Source organism: Phocoena phocoena, chromosome 1 (genome assembly GCF_963924675.1).
Source record: "Phocoena phocoena chromosome 1, mPhoPho1.1, whole genome shotgun sequence".
Classification (NCBI taxonomy): domain Eukaryota; kingdom Metazoa; phylum Chordata; class Mammalia; order Artiodactyla; family Phocoenidae; genus Phocoena; species Phocoena phocoena.
This window is the reverse complement of record NC_089219.1, coordinates 126230785-126236731: the sequence shown is the minus strand read 5'-3', so window position 1 is coordinate 126236731 and position 5947 is coordinate 126230785.

Below are 5947 nucleotides of genomic sequence, written 5' to 3'. Positions count from 1 at the left end.
GGCCTGAACCACCTCAAGCAGGACGATTGCCAAACCCACCCAGGGCGGCAGCCCGGATCCGGGGTTCGGAAGGGGTGGGAGGTGTAGGAGGCCGAGCCGCCAGCCCCCAGTGAGTCTTTCCTTCGGAAACCAGTCGCACTGCCTGGCGGCTCACACCAGTCTAGACCCGGGCGACAATGTCTGCACGTGACCCAGCCACCGAGGACTCCCCTTGGCGCCGAATCGGTGGCTGGTATTATCACGGACGTGGTTTTATGCCCCCTCGGGAGTACCGACCACTTTGTTCTTTTATAAAATGCCTGGGGCCAAACAGGATACGGGGAAACCCAGCTCAGATGGCGAGAAGGTGCAGGGCAGTCCTTGGTACCCTTTATCCCTTCCCCTCCTTTATCCCCTGTGCCTGAAAACCCAAACGCCTTGGTTTCATCTCCCTCCGCTAAACACCTGAACAGCTTCACACGTCCCTCTCAAGGGAGTGACACAGCAGAAATCAGCAGGGGCGCCTCTTCAGTCACTGCAGAGAGGTCTCATCCCCAGGGAGCAACATAGCCCATCCTGGAAAAGGAGATTTCCCCTCTCCATATCCAGAAAGCCAATACAGGGGATGCTTGTCGGGGGTCACCTTTCTGTCACCAAGGTGAACCTGGCAGGTCTAAGGACAACCTTGAACTGATGTAGTATGAGCTCTTTCCCACTAATCCTTCTCAAGGCCCACCTACCAGACCTGGGCAAACCTGAAAATTCCTGAAATGCAGAAGCAGCCACCCAGCCCCCAAGGGGCTGCTACATGTAGGGCTGGGTCAAGGGCAACCTTGAGAACTGCAGTGTTGAGAAAGGAAGCCACCCCCTGCTTTGCCCCTGCAGTGTTTATGTTGGAAAAGCCCCAAGTTGGTGGTAGAACTGCAGGAAGAGGCTGCACCTGCAGATATGATGCCCCTGGTCCCCTTCCAACAGAAGCTACCTCATGGAGGAGTTTCCAGCAGGACAGGTCACTGGGAAGGGCATGTGTATATTGAGTGCCCCCTATGTGTAAGACAGAAGAAAACTTGTGAGCGGAATCAGCAAAAAAGGATGAGTGGAGGGAAAGGTGGGATGGGAAGGGGTGAGGGGTTTGAGGGAGGGTGTGGAGCCCGCCTTTGTGCATACTCCCCTTTCCCACCCTTCACATCCCCACACCTATATTCCCCTCCCTCTCTCTCTCCCCCTCTCTCTTTCTTTCTCTCCCTTCCCCTTCTCTCTTTTCCAGTAGAAGTAGGTAGTACAACAAAGTATGCAGAGAAAGGCTCGCATTGCCAGGTTTTTTTTTTAAAAAATCTTTTTTTTCTTAAAAAAGTAGTGTCCTACCTTAGCTCTCTAGAGCTATGGCAAATGCCAATTGGTCTGATCCTGTGTCTGGCAAGGATGACCTTTTCCTGTTGTCCTTGACCTGCTATCTTCCCTGGGGGATACACCCCCCCCTCAAATTTTACCTCCTCAGCTTTGCTCATTCTCCCTCCCCTGCATGTAAACTCTTGCTGGGTTCTGACAAGCTTCGAGGGTCATGCCTTCACAGTAGCATCTCATTCTAAACCAACCTCCCCTTGGCTTAAAAGAACCTCCATGTTTCCACCCAAACCTGGTATTACCCCTGGAGAGCATGATCTCAGCTCTATGGGAACCAGATTCAAACTCCACCTTCCACTGTAGACCATCTAGAATTGTTTCACTCATCTAACTGTGTCACCAAAAAGAGCAACCTGATGAAGGGCAAGACAGACCTGCACTTGGTCTCCCAGCTTCAGTACTCACTAGCTGTGTGACCTTGAGCAAGTCACTCGTTCTCTGCAGGACCGTTCTCTCAGTTGTAAAATCGGAGTGATACACTGTTGCAAGGATTAAATGGTAGTTGTGGGAAGCACTAAGCACAGTGCCTGGTGCATAACAAGAGCTATAAAGTAGGTAGCTTAATTATAATTAGCAGTTTCCATTTGACCTTGTCTTACCTTGGGGCTGTTGCTAGGACCTTCCCACTCTGATACGCCCTCCTGCCAGGCTCTGAATTCCCTTAGAAGGTCACCCTGACTAATCCCCCACCCTCCATGCCACCTTTCACCTTGCTTTCCAGTGTGCTTCCTGCTCTGTGACCTCCTCTAACTTGAGTAATGAATAACTTGAGCACACCGTGTCCCTTTGGGCTTTGCTGGGCTGGGCTTGTGTTCTGAGGCCCCTTCAGTGCAGGGTGCTGTAGCAGCAGGTTGAAAGCGGAGAACGTGTGGGTCTCCAGAGGGAGGGGTGCTTCTGGCAGGTGGAGCGTGTGGCCGGGGGGTGTGACGGGGGGGAGGGGTGGACCACAAGGAACCCAGAAAGCCGTTCAGTCTGTGCCTATGGAGGTCTGGTGTTTCTCTGCAGAAAGAAGGAAGAAGGAATTCTTCAGCCCGGTTTCAACGCTCAGGGTGAAAGGAACAACTTTTCAATCTCTTTTGCTGTGCAGGCTAGGGAAGTGGAATAGTTCTGGAGTACTGTGGCTTGTTCTGCCTGAGACTGGTGCTGGGGGGAGGGGCTGTGGAGAGAGGGGAAGCTGAGAGCAGGGATGGCAGCAGCGAGGAGTGGAGGGAGGTTAGGGACCTCTGTCCAAGCGGGGGAAACAACCAGATGCACATTGAAGCAGAATCTACCCAGGGTGCAGAGATAGGGGTCCAGAGATAAAAGCAGGAAAGGGCGGTCTAGTTTGTAGCAACATGACCCAGTCAGAAGCCGGGCTGGGAGAAGAGGCAGAACCAATGAAGCCCAGGCTGTCAGCTACTTCTGCTCAAGATCACGGAGGCTAACGTGGAGGTTTACCTGCCTGTAAAAGAGAGGCTGCAGCTTGGCAGGCTGCGGGAGGGAGATCCAGATCTGAAAAATAGAACCGCCCCCAGGCTACTGGCTCCCTGAACCCCTTGGGCAAACATAACACAGTCTGCTCTGCAGAGGGCTCGGGAGGACTGAGCCTGCCCATCCCAAGTTCATGCACGTGCTCACGGACAGCAGGGTTCTGTTCGGCCAGGCCTAGAGTATTTGAAATCCAGAGTGGAGGGGGTGAGGGTATGTGTCGCACGGTGACTCATCCTGACAGCAGAAACTCTATGCAGCGTTGAGGACAATGGCTCAATGGCAGCCTCTGTTCTCAATGGAAAGCAGCAAGAATGCACAGCTCTGCAGTGAAGGCCAAGGTCTGGGAGAGAGAAGCACTGAGCAATGGCCCCGGACTGGTCACAGTGGCGGGGACATGGGTGGATGCTTGCCTAACACCTCCCACAGCCCACCCAGCCCCAGGCTGAGCACCTTAACCATCCATCATAGCAACCTGAGTGTTCCACGAGACATCCTTCTGTGCTTCACCATGGACTCTGCGTATTTAATAGGAAAACATTCTCTGGAATGGTTCTGAGACCCTGAACGGGGACATATAGAATTATCCCTCCATTACTTTCCTTTAAGGTCATTCGGGCACTTTGCTGTTTCAATGGGTCTGGAATTGAATTCTTGTCCTGGTTGAGAACATAGTAAGAAAATAATGAAAAAGGATTTTTTCTTTTTTTTTTCTTTTTTTTTTTAAGCAAGACCCATTTGGGTCTGTTCCTGACATCAGTGGAAGTGGCAAGTTACCTGTGTCACCTTGGTCACCAGGCCCTGGCAGGCAGACTTCCAAAAGTTGCTTTCTGTTACACTGTTTCCTAACTGGTAAGTCAGGAAACTTAAATCCAGAAAGCGTGCATGGTGTAATAAGACTTGCCTGTTTTCTCTCCACCACCCCTGTCCTTTGTCAAGTTGCTATTAGGTGTGTAGATGGTGGAGGTGACCACAGTAGAGAGAAGAGGACACAGAGAACATGAGTTTTTGTTTGTTTGTTCTGGCAGGACCACAGAGGTTCATGGTCTCTGCAAATATTCCTGATGTGGTGGGCAGTAAGGAATGAAGGTCTGGGAGATATACTGCTAAACTATCCTTAGAGCTTTCAGAGTTTACTTGTTCCTTTGTACTTCCCCAGTGCAGGGCAAGAGGTTGAATTTTCTTTTATCTTGGAAAAATGTCTGGTGCCAGCCAGCGCATCCTAGGCTTTAGAAAATAAAATTCCTTTCCTGTATTTTCCATCTACTTAAAAGGGGACAAGTGGACACCCCTCTGAGAGCCTAAGCTCAGTGAGGGGAGGTCCCATTGCAGCATTTTACTGTCAGAGAGGCATGGTCTAATTGGCCTTGGGGACAGGTATAGATGGGATGAGAATCTGGGGCATGTTATGATCCTTTTTTTTTTTACTGGACCACTTACTTGAAGTCTTCCAGGGATGAGAGGGAATGTCTGTTTTACGGTCTGCTTAATTTTCAACTTCTTTCTGCTCCTTAACTGAGGACCTGGCAGGCAGGTCCTCAACTGGAGAGGCATCATGGATGAATTCACTGTGTGTAGTGCTTCTGAAAGTAATGTCAGAAGTCCTTGAGTCCAGAATCCCTTCTCCTGGAGATAAGGTCAACTAGCCTCTAGCTCCAGGGGCTGCGTCCTCCCTCCCCTGCAGTGGAACGTTCCACTGTTGGGAAACTCTGAGCTAAAACCTAGCTCCTTGTAACTCCTGCCCAATTCTGGTTCTCTCCTTCAAGGGACAGGATGCAAGTCGGGTGCATCTTCAATGTGTCAGCTCTATGTATGTTGATACCTTTCACAGTAAAGTCCCCAGTTTCTTCAGTTCATGTAGGAGCTGGTTTCTGACCTCCTCATCATACTAACTCCTTTCCCCTGCACAATTTCCCATTTGTTGGCGTCCTTTTTTAAAGCAAGTACCCTGGTTCCAAGGAGCGCAGAGTCCAGTGGAGATCATTTTGGATTGTGATCAGGACACTATCATTTTTTTAATCAATTACTATCCTCCCGACACTATGCCTTCATGGTTTTATTGAGCTAGGCCTTTTTTTTTTTTTTTTTTTGCGGTACGCGGGCCTCTCACCGTTGTGGCCTCTCGCGTTGCGGAGCACAGGCTCTGGACGCGCAGGCTCAGCGGCCATGGCTCACGGGCCCAGCCGCTCCTCGGCATGTGGGATCTTCCCGGACCGGAGTACGAACCCGTGTCCCCTGCATCGGCAGGCGGACTCTCAAACACTGCGCCACCAGGAAAGCCCCTATGAGCTAGGCCTTTTTAACACTGAAGTCAGATATATGTTTTAGAAAAAGCTCTTGCAAAAAAACCAGAGACACTCCCTCCCCTTGAAGTCTAGCTCAAGGAAAATGGCTACACATGGAGCAGTCAGGGCAGGGGGACACCTGTCCCTGGGCTCCAGGGCAAAATGCTGCAAAGGCTGACCTTGAAGGGACTGTTCTGGGCAGGTGCTGGGCCGGAGTCTGGAGGTCTTTATTCTAGCGTCCCCATCGAAGTGACTCAGCGGCATTCTGCAGGCTTTCTCACCACCACCTGACTTCCTCAGCGGCCCCCAGTGCCCAGTTTTGGCCCACAGGCAGGTCAGCTGGCTAAGGCTTTTACGGTCCTACGTTTCTCATGGTCCTGAAGCTGCAGTCCCCATTGCTAACTGGCAACGGCCTTCTTTGCTCTCAGTCTTAATCCAGGTGGGGGAGTCAGGTTGGCACAGATCCCGTTTTCACAGGTCAGAGGTTGTTGGGAAACCTCAGCATTGACCGTCTTGGCCTCAGTTCCTCCCCGCCCCCCGCCCCCCATGTGGCTCCTGCCGGTTGAAAGGGCTGCATAGCTGTTGGCTGGCATGAGACAGACGCACACGCCCAGATAGGCAGGCAGACAGGTAGGCAAACGAACGCGTAGAACAAAGAACCTTATACACCCTATAAAATTTGCCAGATCTTTTTTCTTTTTGAGGTACTGTAACTTTCCACACCATTCTAGAAAGATTGCATTTTAATGTGGCTACTTTGTAGGAATCAAACCAAAGGGGAGAAGTGAAAAAAGACTGTTTTGCATTTATTT